Below are 21,789 nucleotides of genomic sequence, written 5' to 3' on the forward strand. Positions count from 1 at the left end.
GGAGCTTTTTCAACCTTTTTTGACGCACCTCCGAATTCTAGCGCAGTCCTGCGGTTACGGCACCACCACAGAGTCCATGATCAGGGACCAGATTGTTTTTGGCGTTGCCTCTAGTGGCCTACGCCAGCAGCTTCTTAAAATAAAAAGCCTCACCTTAGCATCTGCTGTGGAAGCCTGTGTCCTCCACGAAAATGCTACCTGCCGTTTTGCCCGATTTCAGGCGTCCGAGTTGGCACGGAGGGGGTCCCCAGCCGTCGAATCGGCAAGCCAGGCCGCCCACGACGTCGAACGCATCCAGGCCGTCGATTACTTCCCGACCCACGGCCCGGACGACAGCGGCCGCTTCCCGCGCTTTTCGCAGTCTCCCGCGCCGGTGCGCGCCAAAAATAACGGCCACATCGAGGGACGCACTGCGCAGGCGCGCCCACCGCAAGATCGCACTGCGCATGCGCAGTGGCGCAACGAACGCCGTGACGTCATGACGTGCGGCAATTGTGGAGCTCTACATTTAAAAGGGCAATGTCCTGCAAAAAACCGACAGTGCCTCAGATGTGGCAAGATGGGCCACTACGCTGCCCACTGTCGTTCGGCTCAACCCATGGATCCGGCACATCCCCGACAATCTCGCAGACAAGTCAGGACCGTCCAGCCCACGCATCAAGACTTCCAGTTAAGTGATGCAGATGACCAGGATGCCTTCCGCGTTTCCGTCATCGATGTCAACAAGGTCAATGCCATCAATCCAGCCGATGAGTGGTGTGCCACCCTGACGGTCAACCCGAACTCGTCACAAGCCCATTAGACTGGACTTATAATACCGTTCATATGTCTAACAAGTTGCACAATTTTACATGATAACCTGTTGTTGTTTATCGTTCCAGATATCGTCTGACTGGACAACTGTTCAAGTTTTTTTTTCTCTCGTTCGCATTCATGTTATGTTGTGGTACAACTTGGTTCATGTGACGCACCCGACATCGCCCCATGTAAATAGTTCCGTCATATGCACATGCTGTACACGACACACACACACTCTTAGATGCACTCACGACGCGATCATATTTATTACCACGTAGGCACATATCTTTGTAAAAAGGGGGGATGTAATGATATTCAAACACACACATCATGATGGACACACCAACAGGCAAATCAGAGCACACAACACCACAACCAATCACACACAAGAACACCAACCACATAAAAAGCACGAGCACGACACCTGGTGGTCAGTAGGTCTGGGGACAAAGACACAAAGAAGAGCTGTTACAAAATCACAAACAGGGAATCCCCACGTGCAGAGTGTCAAGACAAAACTGTACATAGTAAGTTTAAATAAAATAGCGTTGTACCATATACAACCGTGTTGGCTCATCTGTGTGTCAGAACACCCAACACCACAGGGGTCTCACTTTCTTGCGCACCGCCGACCTCCACGTCGGCGACCTCCCTTTCCTCCGGGCCGTCGACCACGTCCAGTGCCCTCTGCCTGGGAATGTTGAGGGGACGCAGGTCTGGTGGTCCCCTCCGGCCTTCTCCCACTCCCGGCAGTTGTGCGTGGCTTTGTTCTCTGGAGGGGGGGGGGGGGCAAACACAAACAACTACAGTGTTAGATGGTCCGATGCATGCATCCCAGGTGTTGGGTAGGTGATGGCATCAGTGGCAAGGGAATATGGCCATTGCGGCTGGCATGTGGGTCAGGGTGGGGATGCGGCCTTCCCCGGGGGGTGGGGGTGTCCAGGCCATACGTGTGTGCGGGGTACACAGCGCTGGGTATTCACCCTGGCCGTCCTGAGGTTGTGCATTTTTTTCCTGCACTGGTCTCCAGTCCGGGCCACCTCCCCGATGGCACTGACGGTGGCTCCCATCTCCGCCCAGGAATGGGAACGGTGGCGCTTGATGTCCTCCGCCCCGGACTGGGTTACAGCACCAGCCTCCTCTCCTCTATCGAGTCCAGGACGGTCTCGAGTTCGGCCTCTCTTTGCGACCATATTGGCTGCGACGCTTGTGTGTGGGAGAATGCCTTAAGTCCAGCCGCGGCTGGGCATCAATCACGGATCCGGCGAATTGGCAGTCCTTCCGCTACCAGAGCGTGGCGTTCCACGTTATGCCTGTGCTAGCCCTTGGGAGCGGTTGAAAACTCCAGTTTTCACGACGGCGTCAGGAATGGAGAATTCAGCCCCTTGTTTGGCAGGATTCCCAAATTAGCACTCCCCACTGGGCATTCACTGGGAATACCTCATAGTTTGCCACATTCAAATTATCCCCAGAAATGGTGCCAATCTTCCCTAATATGTCCATTATTTTCTCCATGCACTCCAGCACGTTTTGAGACATACAACAATAGATCATCTGCGCACAATGACACCCTATGCTCCCCTTTCAGTGCCCTTCCACTCTCTTGATGCCCGGAACACAACAGCCAAAAGTTCAAAAGCTATCGCAAACAACAGTGGGAGAGTGGGCAGCCCTATCACGTGTTCCTATGTAGCCAAAACAACCCGACATGGTGTTCACCATGGGGCGACATACAGGAAACGCACCCATGGGTGGTCCAAACCCAAACTGCCCCAGGAGCTCAAACAAATACTTCCATTCTACCCGATCAAAATCCTTCTCCGTATTTATTGAAATAATAACTTCCAGTGCCTTTCTCCTAGACGGAATCTTCACCACATTCAATGATCGGCTAATGTTGCTCGACAACTGTCGTCCCTTAACAAAAGCTGTCTGATCCTCCGAGACCACTTCTGGCATGCACCCCTCCATCCTCCTCGCCAGCAACTTTACATAGGTAGATGGATCTGTAAGACCCACACTCCACTGAGTTTTTATCCTTCTTTTGAGATCAAAGAGATCAATGTCTGAGCCAGCGAGGCCAGCAGCTCCCCCTAGCCAATGCATCATTGTACATCCCCAGGAAATGGGATGCCAACACTGCCAAAAATTGTTTGTTTTAAAAAAATATTCTACTGGAAAGCCATCTGGCCCCGGCACCTTCTCCAACTGCATCAACGCAATGGAGTCCACTATCTCCTGCTGTCCCAATGGTGCCTCCAATCACTGCCTCTTCCTCCTCTCCACCTCCAGGAATACCAGCACATCTAAAAAGTGCCCAACTCCACGACCTGCCCTCAGGGCTAGGACCTATACAGTCCCAAGTAAAACCATTCTCGTTAATTTCTAAGTCTCGTTAATTTTCTCCAGCGTCGTCACCAACACTCCGCCACCATCCCTCACCTGCGCTATCTCTCACCGCCTGTCATCTCAACTGATGAGCTAACAAGCGGCTGACCTCCTCCCCATACTCATAAAACACTGTCCTTGAGCGGCAAAGCTGGCCCACCACCTACCCTGTCGTCATTAGGATCAATCTCCCCTTGTAGCTTCTTCCTCTCTGCTAACAACTCTCTAGTCAGGGACATTGAGTATAGATGGTCCACTTCCACGATGGTAGCCACCGTGCCCTCAACCTTGACAATGTACGCCTTGTAGGATATTACCTCCTCCCGGACCACTACTTTCAACGCCTCCCAAAATGTGAAGGGAGGTCTCTCTGTGCTCTCAACCTTGTCCCTGTGGACCTCTTAGGATATTACCTCCTCCCAGACCACTGCCTTCAACGCCTCCCAAAACGTGAAAGTTGAGGAGCGTCATTTTTCGACCCCCCAGCGGGTCGGAGAATGGCCGTTGGCCGCCGTGAATCCCGCCCCCGCCGGTTGCCGAAGTCTCCGGTACCGGAGATTGGGCGGGGGCGGGAATCGGGCAGCGCCGGTTGGCGGGCCCTCCCGCTCGATTCTCCGGCCCGGATGGGCCGAAGTCCCGCCGAGAAATTGCCTGTCCCGCCGGTGTAAATTAAAGTAGCTATTTACTGGCAGGACAAGGCGGCGTGGGCGGGCTCCGGGGTCCTGGGGGAACGCGGGGCGATCTGGCTCCGGGGGGTGCCCCCACGGTGGCCTGGCCCGCGATCGGGGCCCACCGATCCGCGGGCGGGCCTGTGCCGTGGGGGCACTCTTTCCCTTCCGCCTCCGCAACGGTCTCCACCATGGCGGAGGGGGAAGAGACTCCCCCCACTGTGCATGCGCGGGAAACTGTCAGCGGCCGCTGACGCTCCCGCACATGCGCCGCCCCGAATGTCATTTGGGCGCCAGCTGGCGGGGCAACAAACACTGTTTCCGCCAGCTGGCGGGGCAGAAATCCCTCCGGTGTCGGCCTAGCCCCTCAATGTTGGGCTCGGCCCCCAAAGATGCAGAGCATTCCGCACCTTTGGTGCGGCGCGATGCCCGTCTGATTGGCGCCGCTTTGGGCGCCAGTCGGCGCACATCGAGCCGTTGGGGGAGAATTTTGCCCGAGATCTCCCCAATTTGTCCTCTATCACGGAGTCCACCTTCTCACAGAACTTCTTGTCCGCCAGAAGCACCAAATTGAACCTCCACGAGGTTCTCTGGGCTCAGCCCGCTTCGAACTTCACATCCACACAATGTGGCACAAGGTTCTGAAATCACAAGCACTGCATATTCCGTCCCCACAATCCCAGGCATTATTGATTTCTCTAGCAGCTACTTTCCTATTGAATGCAGGCAACTCGGTCATAAAACAACAGTGGTGGATTTGATAAGGGTAAAGTTTCAAAATCGAGAAAACATTAAACATAGAGTCCAGTGCAAAGATGGGTTACTGATAGGCAGTCTGAGAATGGTCGTACGTTTAACCAATTTGAGAGTCGAGACAAAAAATGTTGTTCTAGGATGGTGACCACAGATGCTTAAACCCAAGAAATGCACAAGGAAGATGTTATCAGTGTGATTCCAATTATTATGCAATACATTGTCCACAGGGAAGGAATTATGCTTTTGAAATAACGCATGAAACAGATAATTGAGAAGCCGAAAAGATGATGGGGACTGCTGAACAAATTGTGTTTCTCACAGAGTTTGAATCCAGGGATAAGCATTTTGATGGCTGATTCATTCAATTGTGCAGTTTTAGATAACGGTTGCACTTCCTCAGTGTGTGGGGTAGACTGGTTTAACTGCTATCTGGAGTTTCTTAATGAGACAGATTGGCGGACGGTCGAGGAGTATTAAAGTACGATGTACTTCAGTTTGGAGATGACAACAAGCTAATGTCTTCCAAAAGGGTAGTACTTCCTTGCAGGATACTTGAGATCAACCTTTTCATCAGTACAGACATGTTTTCTAGCAACACACCTCTATTGTTAACCAGATCTTCAATGAAACAAGCACAGATGACACGAGACATGTAAAATGACAGTGATCGTGTTCGGAAAAACTGTGGATCTACATTTTATTAGGTCAGGCAGTTACTGTCTGCTGTTAAGGAAATCAGAAATTTCGCAAAGAGTTGAAGTTTTGTTAATTTTGGGATTAAAAATGGATTAAAAAATTATTTGGTAGTTGCATAGGCAGTTTTCACATCAGCCGCCACAAAAACAGAAAGCTTTACTGCGAGATGCTGTGGTGCTTGATTAAGAACTCGACAAACCTATTGGGCCTCTCTTGGTTCGATGCAAAATTTGTTTCAAATATAAGAAGCCACCACCACATCCTGCTGTGAAGCTTGCCACTAGCCAGAGAATTTAACTATGTAGTGACAATGCACTTCAAAGTACAGGGCAAAAATAGGTTTTTTTTTTGCAATACTGTATAGAAATGGCAATCAGATCTTGAATACCCACTGTAATAGGTAATAAGGACAAACGTACTAGTGTCAATAAGGTCAAGGCGAAATGGATGGGAACAGCGTCAGGAACTCAAAATTCGTGACAGATAATGGTGAGATATGTGTAAAAGTTTTAATGTGTAAAAGTAATGCACACTGCAGTTGAGAGTGTGTTCAATAACGGTCTGTGCGAGAGGAACCATGTTGTTATGGCTTGGGCAGTACATGTAAAGAATGCTTTGCAAATGGTTGTGGGGTACAGACTGGACAAAGCCAAAGTTGCATTTGCTCCGATCCCTGCTGTAGAAGGAATAGCATTAGTTCTATTATTTTCTTCTCATCTGAATGCTTTGCATGCAAGCAAAGGCTTTCACTAAAGCCAAGGTTTCAGTGAAAAATTGGCAAGCCCATGGAACCACACGAGGCCAACGGGAATACAGTTTAGACAAGGTGACCTGGTATATTACAAAAAAAAAGAGAAGAGCAAAAAGGATGTAAAGGCCCTGGCAAAGTGAGAGGCAATGAGAGAAAGGTAGTAATTGTGCAATATAGGAATCAAACAGTTGGGGTTCATTCTTCAAAACTAATTGGGACTGACTATACCTTTACAAATTTGGAACAAAACAGAGAAAAGAGGCACTTGTGCATTTCAACAAATAGGGACATGAGGAACCCAACTATGAACAAAGTAACACTGAAGCTCAGGATAAGGTTATTTGTTCAAAATGGACAAACATACAAAGTAGGAACAAAAGTAACATGCATGACCGAAGAGGCAATGGCAACTGGTAAATATAAACATTGGTTAAATGTGCAGGTGAAGGTCAGGAGACGAGACCCATGGACTGGCAAAAGAGGTAAAGATGTGGAAGGCCTGAAAGTGCAGTAGGAGTTCTGACAGTGAACTGGAAATGGATCATAATCCTAGGAAATTATTTCAGACTTGCAAACAGAAGTCTGACCACATATGGGAAAGATTATGTAGAGGTTGTAGCTTGACCAGAAAGTTCAGAAACCAGCAGGAATCTTTATTCTGCATGTTGATGTGATTTTCTGTGGGGAGATCTGTAGATCTTGAGCAATGGATGATCGATAAAATCAAGGTGGAATTTGAAGTTAGAATCCAGGCTTCAAGGGGCTTTAAATGAATAGGCTTAGCCATTGAGTAAAACAAGTAAAGAATGAGAGTGGAACTGGTGTCAAAGGAAAAACAGATCAATTGAGAAGTTTGATGGACAGTTGATCTGGTTGTGCCCTCAGACTAGACCTGAAGCTACTTATGCTGTGTTTGAGCCGAGAACTAATGATGAAACATGCTATAATTGCAAACGGTTCTAAGATGCACATTGTGTCAAATTACAAATAGTCGCAGCTGGAACAGTTGTGTGTGGAGAACAGAAAGAGACTGTTGTGGGAATATATCTGCTCAAGGTGTAAGACAAGCTTCAGACTTCTTTCTCCACATGCAACTATTGGAATTATCAGGTATTTTGATTCACTCTAAGGCATCCAAAAAACTTCATGATACCATTTTCAGAGGTGCAAAAGATTAATTCAAATTTTTTACTTACCCATATTATTTCCAAGCCTGATGCTTGGATTAGCAATTCAAACATAAGTAGGGGAAGAGGGAAGACAAGTTCTAGCATGTTATTAGGCTCAGTTTAGGAATACATGAACGTACTGCTCCAGATGAAATGTGTGCAGGAGGAGTATCGTTAAAAAGAATTGTTTCAGAGACACCAGATAATCTTGAGCTTTATTTATGATTAAAAGCCTGGGAAATGTTAGCGTTTAAAAAAGGTTTTAAGTGGACTTTTCACAACACTTAAAGAATAAACACACCACGCTAGCCCAAATCAGCAGGTTGATTTGACTTGAACAAAGGTGGTCTCCCAACATTTCTAACCTCTGTCCCTCAGCAAAACCTCACGATATCCCTTCAATGAACTTGATTGCACTCAACTTTTGGATTTCAAGAAGCTAGCTCACTTCTCTATATATCCTGTTCCAGTCAGAGACCATGTAAAACCAATATCAGGTTTTAGTAAAGTGATTAATGCCGTGCACCCATTAAGAGGCCAGTGGAGATGGTGGGCAGCCAACGGCAAGGGTTGCGGGTGGTTCTCAGCGGGCCTCCACCCTACCCCTTCCCAGGGTGGGCTCTTTGCTCAAACATGGAATTGCCTTTGAACTCCAGCCTGCCGTTGGGATAATATCAGCAGCAGTGGGATGAGGCTCCTAAGTGGGCATTAATCCCACTACATTGGAAGCAGGGCAGAAAAGCTGTCCAAGGACCGAGTCACCACAGACTTAACCAAATTGGATGCAGGAAGTTGGCAGGGTTCCCATCCACCACTCTTCCACCAATTAAATGCTGCCCAACACAAACGTTTGCAGTGGGGTAGGGGCCACAAGATTCCATTTCAAAGCTTAGTGACAAAATTCTACTTTCAAAACCACAAATTAGAATATAAACACGTCAGGTAACAGATGGCAACACACCAATGGCAAAAACAAATCAATGTTGAATGGTATAGTTGATATATTCCCACTTTCCCTATGCCTGCTGAATTCTTTAACACATAATTAGCCAACGTTATTAGTGCAGATTATTTTAAAAAGCTGTTGACTTAAATTACACTATTGCAGAGCTAAGATGATCCACTTAACATATTCAAGCTTTTAATCACGGTTTGCTGTGAATAAATTGATAATTTCAATGAGCTACCAATTGTCCACGCTCAGTTTGATGAGCTGACTGGCATAAGTTTGGTGAATACCTGTAACAACGAATTAATATTAAAATGCCACAACATTCTTGTAGACCTCTGCGCCTGAATTATGTACAGTAAGAAGTTTTACAACACCAGGTTAAAGTCAACAGGTGTATTTCGAAACACTAGCTTTCGGAGCACAGCTCCTTCCTCAGGTGAATGAAAAGGTGGGCTCCAGAAACATATACACATAAAAAGTTAATGGTGCAAGACAATAATTTGAATGAGAGTCTTTGCAGGTAATTACGTCTTTACAGGTCCAGATGGAGTGACTGGAGAGAAGGATAATCACAGGTTAAAGAGGTGCGAGTTGTCTCAAGCCAGGACAGTTGGTAGGATTTCACAAGCCCAGGTCACATGGTGGGGGTGAATGTAATGGGACATGAATCCAAGGTCCCGGTTGAGGCCATACTCATGTGTGCGGAACTTGATTATCAGTTTCTGCTCGGCGATTCTGCATTGTCGCGTCCTGAAGGCTGCCTTGGAGAATGCTTACCCGAAGATCAGAGGCTGAATGCCCTTGACTGCTGAAGTGCTCCCTGACTGGAAGGAAACATTCCTGATTGGTAGGGAACATTCCTGCTTGGCGATTGTCGCGCGATGTCTGTTCATCCGTTGTCGCAGCATCTACATGGTCTCGCCAATGTACCACGCCTCGGGTGAAATACTACTAACTGTCCTGGCTTGAGATAATTCACACCTCTTTAACCTGTGAATATCCCTCTCTCCAGTTGCTCCGTTTGGACCTGTAAAGACTTACTTTGAATGCGAGTCATCTTGCATCATTAACTTTGTCTATATGTGTGTTTCTGGGACCCACCTCGCCATTCACCTGAGGAAGGAGCTGCGCTCCAAAAGCTAGTGATTCGAAACAAACCTGTTGGACTTTAACCTGGAGTTATAAGACTTCTTTGTGTGCCCACCCCAGTCCAACACCGGCATCTCCACATCTGAATTATGCAGACAACCTTTTTCCATCTAGTACAGGGTATTACTATTATTGTTCAATTGCTTCTAATGGCAACAGTAAGAAGGCTCGCAACACCAATTTTAGTCCAGCAGGTTTAAGTTTGAGTATGCCTTTTTGTCTCGATAGTATGTAGTTAACGCACCGATCAATTCTGCACACCAATGTCGTCACATGGATGGAACTTATGGATTACTTATATCCGCAAAGCATGTCCTGTTGACACCATTGGGTTTAGGTTTTGAAGAGGATTTTTGAAAAAACATTGAACAGAATAACTAAATACTCTGTCCAGATGAACAACTGATTTAATAATAATAATAATCTTTATTGTCACAAATAGGCTTACATTAACACTGCAATGAAGTTACTGTGAAAAGCCCCTAGTCACCACATTTTGGCCCCTGTTCGAGTACACTGAGGGAGAATTCAGAATGTCCAAATTACCGAACAGCACATTCTTCGGGGCTTGTGGGAGGAAACCAGAGCACCTGGAGGAAACCATGCAGACACAGGGAGAATGTGCAGACTCCACACAGCCAGTGACCCAAGCTGGGAATCGAACCTGGGACCCTGGCGCTGTGAAGCAGCAGTGCTAATCACTGTGCCGCCCTATATATTTGCAGTTCACAATTTAGTTCTGCCTGCTGAAAGTTCAATGGCTTAGAATGGTATATAGAAAGAGTGAGCCACAACCTACACATTTAGCCCCATAATTTGTTTTCTTACAGTGAGATTTTTCATAAATCTGCCTCCAGATGGTGAAGTTGCAGCGACCATTAGTAGCTGTGGTGTGAGGTAAATGAAGTGTTAGATACATGAAAATACAAGTTTATGCATAAACTGGTGAGTTATGCTGCCAGTGTCCTCATTGATCTTTTTTTAATGCCAACTTATTTTTGTGCAGTATCCTCCAATTTATTGGTTTATAACGTTCAAGTGGATCCACCGACGTAAACAATGGGTGATGACCATTGTAATGTTTACTTCTCACTGCTGCTTGTGGACCCTTGCTATGCACAGACTGGGCCTCCATATTATAACAATAACTACACTTCAAAATAATTCATTTGGCTGTGAAGTAATTGGTGATACTCAGACTGTGAAAAGCACTCCATAAATTTCTTCATTTACTTGTGCAAATATGTAAAATTAGGGAAGGGTGACAGAAGAGACAGATGCCGAAGAGCGAAATTAATTTCAAAGTGAGCGCATTAATGCAAATTTTTGGGTTAGGGGAGAAGGGGAAGAGGAGGAACTAAGTAAGAGTTGATGTTGCCATTAAGCATGATTGTGAAACAATCCAGCTATTCATTCAATCAATTCTTGTTACCTTTGCATTCTCACATTTATTTTGATGCAAGACTTCTGTTGTAATTAAATAGAATTGGATCCAAACTATTACATAAAACTCTATGCAATTCATAAATCAATTTGGTTTAAATTGGTAGGAAACATTTAGTCTCCAGACACCAACAATATTTCCAATAATAGAATGTCAGCATAACACTGATGACAATCAAAGCAACTCTAAATTGCTCAAACCACAATAATGAGGCAACAAAACATAAATATTGAAGTTTAAGCAAGACTGCAAGAAAAGAAAATTTGAAAGAGTAATTTTTGAAGAGGCTTACATCAAGGTGAGGTTTTGGAGTTAAATTCTGAGCCATATGCTCATTAATAATTTTCAATAATTTTTTTTTTTGGTTTTGATTGAAATGTACAGAATTAGTTCCTTACTATACTGAAAATGGATTCAGCTATAATAAAAACCAACAGTATCAATATTACTATTTTCTTGTGAAAAAAACATAGACAGAAGTGACAGAAAAGATTAATGCAAAGACAGAAAATGTCTGAACAAGGGTATGTAACAGTCTGTGAGAAATTGTCAGTTGTAATTCTCAATCTCACTGAAAGTTCAACCACTTTTATGAAGAAAAAGCTACAAAGTAATTCTGGAATGCACACAGTTACCCCGAGGCAATCAGTCTTGGTTAACTGCAGATCAATTGGATCTGCTCCAACTAGGACTGATACATTTTCCAGCATGTGGTATTATAGGTATTACGGTACCGGAGAGGCTAAAATACCATTGGTAGAACCTGTATGCTTGCTATTGGCTAGAGTGTATAATAGCTCCGCCCTGATAGGCGGGGTATAAGAACCCGTGCCGCCCCAGCAGCCCTCATTCTGTACATGAGCTGCTGGGGGAAACATCTAGCTTATTAAAGCCTTCAGTTGGACTACAACCTCGCTTTAGTGGTCATTGATCGTGCATCAATTTAATGAGCTAGATTTTTAAGAAGAAAGGATGGAGCTCCGAATCAAGCCGGAGTGTCTGCAACTTAGCCCCCATGCGGCAAACTCAGTGGCACTGGCTGGCGTGTTTTAAAGGGTATCTCGAGACGGCCGAAAATGCACCCAAGGGAGAGCAGAAACTGCATGTCCTGCACTCAGGGGTGAGCATGGAGATTTACACCCTCAGTGAGGAAGCGGGAGAGTTACACCTTCAACGAGGAAGCGGAAGACTTTGATGCAGCAAACGAGCTGCTAAAAGGACACTACATTTGCCCGGTAAACCAGGTCTATGACCAGCACCTGCTTGCAACAAGACGGCAAACCCCTGGGGAATCGTTGGAGGAATTCTACCGCGCACTCCTGGTGCTGGGAAGAACCTGCAACTGCCCGCAAGTTTCGGCGAGCGAACACACGGAACTCTTAGTCTGGAACTTTCGTGGCAGGTATGCTTTCATCACAAATCCGCCTGTTAGAGAAGGACACCCTGGGTCTCAGGGAGGCACGGGCCCTTGCAGGCTCCCTGGACGTGGCCTCCAGGAATGCCCGCTCCGACGTTCCCGACCGCGCGGCAGCCCCCTGGGCAGCGTGGAACCCCGCAGCGGCCGACCCCGAGACTTCCCCCGTTCCCCCGCAGGCCTGCACTGCAAGGCGGCCTGGCAACCCCAAGGGGTCCCGCTGCTACTTTTGCGGGCAGGCCAAGCACCCCCGCCAGCGCTGCCAAGCCCACGCATCCACCTGCAAAGGATGCAGCAAAAAGGGCCATTTCGTGGGGGTATGTCAGGCCCGAGCGGTGGCCGCGGTCTCCAGCGGCGAATACTTCTCCACGGGCCCCGTGTGGCCAGCTGTCGCCGCCACCCCCATATACCAGGGCCACGAGCGGACCCTGGGCGCCGCCATCTTGTTCCATGGACGCCACGCTTGAGGGATGGGCGCCGCCATTTTGTGCACCCCCGGCCATATGCGACCTATGGGAGATGCCATTTTGGATGAACCCCCAGGACCCCAGCTCGGCCGACCACACACTGCCTGAACAGAATTCCCTACTGTGATTGGCCTCGGTGACTCTGGATCAATTTCGACCTCAAACACTCTCAACCGCTACGACAACCATTTTCATCAACGGGCACACGACGTCCTGCTTAATTGACTCTGGGAGCACGGAGAGCTTCATCCACCCCGACATGATAAGGCGCTGTTCCCTCCTCATCCACCCTGTTAATCAAAACATCTCACTGGCCTCCGGTTCCCACTCACTGGAGATAAAGGGGTTTTGTGTAGCAAACTTCACAGACCAGGGAAGGGAGTTCAAAAATTTCCGTCTCTACGTCCTTCCCCACCTCTGCGTGGCTACATTCCTCGGTTTAGACTTCCAGTGTAACCTTCAAAGTCTGACCTTCCAATTGGGCGGCCCTATACCCCCCCTTACTGTCTGCGGCCTCGCGACCCTTAAGGTCGACCCGCCTTCCCTGTTTGCGAACCTCACCCCGGATTGCAAACCCGTCGCCACCAGGAGCAGACGCTACAGTGCCCAGGACCGGACCTTTATTACGTCAGAGGTCCATAAGCTACTGAGGGAAGGGGTCATTGAAGCCAGTAACAGCCCCTGGAGAGCTCAAGTAATAGTGGTAAAGACCGGGGAGAAGCATAGGATGGTCATCGACTACTGTCAGACCATCAACAGGTTTACGCAGCTGGACGCATACCCGCTCCCCCGCATATCCGACCTGGTAAACAGGATCGTGCATTATAAGGTCTTCTCCACAGTGGATCTCAAGTCCGCCTACCACCAGCTCCCCATCCGCACTAGTGACGGCAAATACACTGCCTTCGAGGCAGACGGGCGGCTCTATCACTTCTTAAGGGTTCCCTTTGGTGTCACTAACGTGGTCTCGGTCTTCCAGCGCGAGATGGACCGAATGGTGGACCGGTACGGTTTACGGGCAACATTCCCGTGTCTCGATAATGTCACCATCTGCGGCCACGACCAGCAGGACCATGGCACCAACCTCCGAAAATTTCTCCAGACCGCTAAAATCCTTAACCTAACATACAATAAGAATAAATGTGTGTTTAGCACCGACCGACTAGTCATTCTCGGCTACGTAGTGCGAAATGGAATTATAGGCCCCGACCCTGAAACCATGCGCCCCCTTATTGTGTTCCCCCTCCCTCACTGCTCTTAAGGCCCTAAAACGCTGCCGAGGGGTTTTTAGCTACTACGCCCAGTGGGTCCCCAACTATGCGGACAAGGCCCGTCCCCTGATCCAATCCAGTTTTTCCCCTGTCGATAGAGGCCCACCAGGCCTTCCGCCGCATCAAAGCAGACATTGCAAAGACCACGATGCACGCCATCGACAAGTCCTCCCCTTCCAGGTCGAGAGCGATGCGTCCGACGTAGCTCTGGTGGCCACCCTCAACCAAGCGGGCAGACCCGTGGCCTTCTTCTCCCATACCCTCCATGCTTCCGAAATCCGCCACTCCTCAGTCGAAAAGGAGGCCCAGGCCATAGTAGAAGCTGTGTGACATTGGAGACATTATCTGCCCGGCAGGAGATTCACCCTCCTCACGGACCAACGGTCGGTGGCTTTCATGTTCGATAATGCACAGCGGGGCAAGATAAAAAATGATAAGATCTTGCGATGGAGGATCGAACTCTCCACCTACAACTACGAGATCTTGTATCATCCCGGGAAGCTAAATGAGCCTCCTGACGCCCTGTCCCGCGGCACAATTGCCACCGCACAAGTGGACCGCCTCCGAGCCCTCCACGAGGACCTCTGCCACCTGGGGCCACTCGCTTTTTCCATTTCGTCAAGACCCGCAACCTGCCCTACTCCATCGAGGAGGTCAGGACAGCCACCAGGGACTGCCAAATCTGCGCGGAGTGCAAACCGCACTTCTACCGGCCAGAGAGAGTGCACCTGATAAAGACATCCCGTCCCTTTGAACACCTCAGCATGGACTTCAAAGGCCACCTCCCCTCCACCGACCGCAACATGTACTTCCTGAACATGATTGACGAGTACTCCCGGTTCCCATTCGCCATCCCCTGCCCCGATATGACCGCCTCCACCGTCATCAAGGCCCTCCACAGCATCTTTGCACTGTTCGGGTTCCTCGCTTACATACATAGTGATAGGGTGTCCTCCTTTATGAGCGACGAACTGCGTCAATACCTGCTCAGCAAGGGCATCGCCTCGAGCAGGACGACCAGTTACAACCCCCAGAGTAACGGACAGGTAGAGAGGGAGAACGGAACGGTCTGGAAGACCGTCCTACTGGCCCTACGGTCCAGGAACCTCCCAGTCTCCCGCTGGAAAGAGGTCCTCCAGGATGCCCTCCACTCCATCCGTTCACTACTTTGTACAACCACCAATCAGCCACCTCACGAACGTCTCCTCGTCTTCCCTAGGAAGTCTTCCTCTGGGACCTTGCTCCTGACCTGACTGGCAGCAACTGGACCCATCCTGCTCCGAAAACACGTGCGGGCGCACAAGTCGGACCCGTTGGTCGAGAGGGTCCATCTGCTCCATGCTAACACCCAGTACGCCTACGTGGCGTACCCCGACGGCCGACAAGATATGGTCTCCCTACGGGACCTGCCGTCCGCCGGAACCTCACGCACATTCCAGCCACCAGTCCCACTCTCACCTCCACTGCAGCACCTTACAGGAGGATCGGTCCTTCCGCCACCCCTGTCTAGGCCCCCCCCCACCCACCGACGCCCCCCGCAGGCACTCCCTTCCCAGGTCAGCCGTTTTCCCCACCAGCACCGTCTAGGGGTGACGAAGCTGCCATGGAGATCGAAGGCACGTTCCCGGAGTCACAGATGCCCGAGCCTCCACCGGAGTCACCACCGGGGCTCCAACGATCACAGAAGACGAGCAGGGGCCCGGATCGACTGAGTGCTTCATTTTAACTGTAATCTGTAAATATAAAACACCAAATGTACATAGCTACCAGACTTGTAAATAGTTACAAAACACTGTACGGAGGTATTACGGTACCTCCATAACTAATTATACCATGTTGTTATGTTTTGTAGTTTCTGGCCACCACCCCCGCCGGACTTTTTTTAACAAGGGGTGAATGTGGTATAATAGGTATTAAGGTACCTGAGAGGCTAAAGTACCATTGGTAAAACCTGTATGCTTGCTATTGGCAAGAGTGTATAATAGCTCCGCCCTGATAGGCGGGGTATAAGAACCTGTGCCGCACCAGGAGCCCTCATTCTGTACCCGAGCTGCTGGGGGAAACATCTAGCTTATTAAAGCCTTCAGTTGGACTACAACCTCGCTTTAGTGGTCATTGATCGTGCATCACAGCAAGACCTCCTTGATCGTCTTGGTCCAAAGGTGCCACCCTGATCAAAACGTTTTTTGTAACCAAAGGGTTTCTGGGGTACTGATCAGTCCACATTAAAATATAGTCCAAAATATCATGCACAGAAGTTTCTCGGCAGCCTGTTTCTCCCAATGAACATCACCTTTTGTTTCTCTTAAAAGTTCAACTTGTCGTACAGGTGGGCTGAGACCACCCAAACTGTGTATCATGGAGAAGACAGCTTCCCCCGACCCCCTCAAATAACATGCTCCAAGAATCATTTTGCACCTGTGTTACCTTTGCAATCATGTTAAGAATATTCTTGCAATATTAATGATCACAATAGGCAATTTTAAATATCGCTGTTTCTCCAAGTGAATCTTCCTTCAAATAAATTAAGACATAGCTAGTACATTCATTATAAAACATTGATTGGCAAGCTATCCTGCAAAAACATTGAGATGAGCAAATTTCAATTTTATATTGATGCAGATTGTGCAATGCAATAAAGGAGTGAAGTCACAAGGACACACATAAATATAACTAATGCTTTACTTGAATCCCTGGTAACTGAGTTTATGGTGCAGTGCACAACTTGATTTGATTAGATACGCAATGATTAATAGTATTAACTACACAACTGTGAATTATGGAGCTGAAAAAAACATTTGAAATTGATGCAAAAGATGCAGTCACTACTCCATGATACCAGTTAAGTTTTCCATAAAGCTGAATGTCAAATGCTTCAGAAGGGGTATTGTGAAACTAGATACATTACTACAGATTGCACAGATCATCTAAAATTAATATACATATATTATACAGTGAAGAATTCAAAAGCTGACAAAAAACACTTGCTTTCACCTTGCATGCTGGCACTAAATAACACATTTGAATCATGTGCCAACTGACTTTGATGAAATTCTGTAACAGAGGCATATCTAACACATTTATCGCAATATTTTCTGTCAATGAATTACAAATTCTTACACGTGAATAAAAGAAGCGATTCAAACTAATTCCAGATTACATTCTAATATTAATGTTTTTTGCAAACTTAAACATTGCCGTTAACACTAACAGATCGAATAAGATCAGAATACGATGAGCTTTTATCACAACATTGTGAAGCATTGCAGGGCAATTTCCAAGCCAAAATGCTACTCAAGGCGGATGTCATAAGGTACCTGTGCATGGGGCAGCACAGTGGTTAGCACTGCTGCCTCACGGCACCGAGGTCCCAGGTTCGATCCCGGCTCTGGGTCACTGTCCGTGTGGAGTTTGCACATTCTCCCTGCGTTTGCATGGGTTTCGCTCCCACAACCCAAAGATATACAGGGTAGGTGGTTTGGCCACACTAATGTGCCCCATAATTGGAAAAAAATTGGGTACTCTAAATTTATTAAAGGTACCTGTGCACAAGTTAGACATTTTGTCTTGGTTGCCACAATCCAATGAAATCAAAGGCAATTCAGATGGTTAAGCTATTGCCATTATTTGTACATCCTCCAGACAATTTTGCACATAAAAAAAGTCCCCATATTATAAAACCGCCTGTGGTTTTTGATGGCATTGTAACCCCTCACTTTTTCTGTTACAACAGACTCAACTAAAAAGAAAATTACGCTTCCTTTGACCAAGCAAAGCCCGAGGAGACTTACTTTTGTTTTGCAATTATCTAGGATTTTACCCGGTACATTATCCCACCCGGGACACAGGGGTAAGAACGCTCGACATCCCCATGCTCCTTGCAGAATATCAGCTCCCCAACCAGGGGAAGGTATCCAAATTACCCAATGTATTCACATATGCAACTCTCTTATGGGGATCATTGTTCCAGATAATTCCAAAATCATAATTCCTAAATCAATACAATATTTTAATTGTTTACCTAAATTCTTCTTCAACTATATAAGATGTTCTTGGGCTGGATTCTCCGTTGGCGGGATTCTCTGTTGCACCAGCAGCGCACCCACGCCTGAGAATTTCCCGACGGCATGGGGCTGCCCACAATGGGAAACCCCATTGGCTGGCTGGCGGGATGGAGAATCCCACTGCCGGCAGAGGTGCGCCGCACAGAGAATCACGCGCCTTGTCTTTCATTTCTGCAACGTGTGAACTAAAGATAGTTATTTTCTCTCCATTATTAAGGGCTGCATAGTTTGTGAAAATCCACATGAACTAATTTTCATACCCGAAAACCTAATGAGCTATTTATTTTAATGCTAAATTATTTCTTTACTTCAAACAATGGGCGGGATTCTACGTCCAATGACGGCAGAAGCACGAAATGCGATTGGGTGGAACTGGCATGGCTGGCTGGGGTCGGGGGAGGAGGGGGGTTCAGCCAGGGCCAGGGACGAGTAGCGCAGGGCGACCAGGTGATGGGCTGTGGGATCAGGATGAGTCCCTTGGACCGAGGTGTCCAGGCACGGACTGCATTGCCGCAGCCTGCAAAGCACTGTGGTTGCACAGTGGGACACTGGCTGTATGGGTATGGATACCCCCACCCGACAAATCTCCTCCCCCTTACCATCCCCCCCCACCAGGTGCCACCCAATGGTGGGGTATTACGCGGACCACCAGAGGGGGATGCCCACACTAGCCCCTACAGGAGAGATGATGCCGACGGGGGCCAGAGCGCATACCCTTGGAAAGGGTATGGCCAGCCACCAGCATCCCTGCTAGCAGTGATGCGGGCTATGGCCAGAGGCCTCTGTGGTGCTGGGCACCGATGGGGCTACGGGTGCGGTGCAAAGGGCAGGGTGCTGTGGTAATGTGTGTGGGGGACATGCGGGGCAGGGGCTGCAGTGCAGGCTGGAGCCACCATGGAGCCCGTTGGAAGTGGTTGGGCATGGGGATGCGCACCATGCAAACATGTCTGCCTTTCACCCCCTGCAGAGAATGGACTTCAGAATCCAACCAGGAATGGTGGCCTTCATCCTGGCCGCTACAACCCTTGGGGTGCACTGAGGCTGTACGAGCAAGAGCTGCTTGGGGAAGACCCTGCAGCGGCAGAGCTTGCCCCAGAGTATGAGGAGCCAGTCGTTGCAGATGGACAACTGGCCGTCCAACAGGTGCACCTGGAACCGCAGGGATATGGTGGCCATAAAGGGGACGGTCGACCTGAACCTTTACACCACGGGGTTCTTCGAGGCATTGAATGGGAACCCGTCTGGGATCTCAGACCTTAGTACACAGGTCCATCTGCGCCGTCAGAGGCCCTGTATGCCCAGTTGGCACAATGTCAAATTCAATGTGGACCCAGCCCACCCGGATGCCCGGGCAGCAGAATTCACCACAATCATCAGGATGCCCCAGATCCAGGACGTGTTCCACTCGATGAACGTGCAGCTGGTGTGTGACCACAAGCTGCACATCATGTACATCTGCGCCCGATTCCCGGGCAGTGTGCATGACACCTTCATCCTAGCACACTCGACGGTTCCTGACATCTTCGAGGCGCACCTCTGTGCAACGAATTGGCTCTTGGGTGACAGGGGTTATCTGCTGTGATCGTGGCTGATGGTGCCTATCTGGAAGCCACAGGTGGATATAGAGACCTACAACAACGTCGCCCATGCAGCGACCAGGCACATGATTGAGCAGTGTATCGGCATCCTGAAGATGCCGATCAGGTACCTGGACCGCTCTGGAGGGCCCCACAATATGGCGCTAAGAGAACCTTCCACATCGTGGTGGCCTGCTGCATCCTCCACAACATCATGCAGCAGAGGGGAGACCTGCTGGAGGAGAGGGATAAACGGCATGGAGGATGGACACGGCATGGGGCAGGTAGAGGAGGCCGCACAATGTGTGCGCCAGGGCCAGTACACACGGGATGCTCTAACCGCCTCAAGTTTGCCGACTGGGGTGCCTGTCCGACGGCACAAACAGCCTATCCCACCCTGGCACAGGCGTTTATTTTGAACATCACAGGTGAACATCTCTAACACACTTCGTGCCCTAGCCCCTACCGCTGCACCCATGCCAGCTTAACTGGTGTCTACCTTTCTGGCCTTAACAGTACATCTAGGTGGATGCCCAGGTGGTACATCAGGGTTAAAGGTAGCCTGCTGTGACTCCCGCCCTGTGATCTGGGTTCCCTTTGGTAGCTGTACTCTGGATCGACTGGTCCCAGGTGGTGTGGTACCACCCTGTTCTGCCTGCTGCCCATTTGATGCGCTAAAGACGATACTGGTGGGTGGGGGGGCGGGGGGGTGGGGGGAGGGGAGAGAGGGGGCCAGCGCCTGGCAATGGCATTAACGCCCTCAGCCATAACCCGTTGTGACTGGGCCAAGCTCTGGAGTGCCGCTGCAATGTCCAGATGGTCCTGGTACACAGCTGCCTGTGCCTTGGCCACCACTGGCACATTAGCCCAATGCCTTGGACATCCTGACCCACGGGCGATACCTTCACCCAAAGGCCTCCACCGCAGACGCCACCCGTGTGGTGTTGGCCTGGGTGGCAGACATGGTTCGCACCGCTTCCTGTCCCTGCAGGGGGTTGGACTTTTCTAACTGCATCTGCAGGCACTAGATTGTTGCAGAGAACCCCTCATGTAATCCCTGGCTCTGTATCTGCATCTCCATCATCAATGTGACTGCCCTTTCCAGACGGCCGAGACCCATCTGGACAGCAGCTAGTCCCTGAGCTCAGGGCGCCTCCGACCGTTCGCCCCCTGGGGATTCCACCCACTGTACCACTGCACATGTATGGTGAGCAGAAAACAGTGCCCCAGGTCCCTCTTCACTAACACGTCCAACCGAGGAGTGTGTCTCTCGGATCGTGGGGGGTATGACGGGAAGTCGGTGTCGTCCATAGACTGGTGCTCCGGCGTGTCACGGGCTGGCATTTGGGTGCTCTCTTTGCTGTCTATTGCTACCTCGTCGCTGGAATCTTCTTGGGGTTGGGCTAATGGACGGGTCACCAGAAGGCCCCGCATCGTTGCCACATGACCCTACAAGATATGACGCATGACTGGATCACAGGGTGAGGTGGTGGCGGTGCCCCACGTGCCACTGCAAGTCAGTGGAGGTTCACTTGTTTGCCAGATGCCGATTCCGTCTCGGTGACTGCCCTCTCTTCAGGCCTACTGACGAGGTCCAGTCCAGTGCCCACTGCTCTGCGTCAGTCAGGGGCCACAGGTCTATCGGTCCCATTCCAGTTTTCTCTCTCTCTCTGCTGTTATGCGGCACCTTCGCCTGGGGTGGGGGTGGGGACGGGAGGCGGAGACAGTGGGGTGGGCAGCTGGTGGCCTTTGACGCAAGGGCACCCAGCAATGGCGGGCAGTATGGATGCTGACATGTGGTGCAGGTTGAGAAGTGCTCGCACTGACAGTGGGTGAGATTTGGTTGCCCTCAGGGTTTGGGTGTGGGGGGTGGGGGTTGAAATTACAGGTGTGAGGGACGGTGGTTGGTGTCAGGGGGTAAGCTGCTGACTCTCACCCCGAGGTCATTCAACTTCTTCTAGGACTGCTGTCCAGTCCCATCAGTGGGTCCCAAGGCACTCACAGCCTCTGCCACCTGCCCAGCGGTGGGTGGCTGCCTCATGCCCACCCTAGGGAATAGGGTGGCTCGCCCATTCTCCACGCATACAGCAGGATCTTGATCTCTGAATCCGTGAACAAGGGTGCCATTCTGCATGCTGCCATCTTGTTTGCTGGGGTGAGTGTGTCTGAGGAGTGGAGTGCTAATATGTGGCTGCAGCTCGTCAACCTGAGTGGCAATCCTCACC

The sequence above is a fragment of the Scyliorhinus torazame genome, chromosome 8 (assembly GCF_047496885.1).
Source record: "Scyliorhinus torazame isolate Kashiwa2021f chromosome 8, sScyTor2.1, whole genome shotgun sequence".
NCBI lineage: Eukaryota > Metazoa > Chordata > Chondrichthyes > Carcharhiniformes > Scyliorhinidae > Scyliorhinus > Scyliorhinus torazame.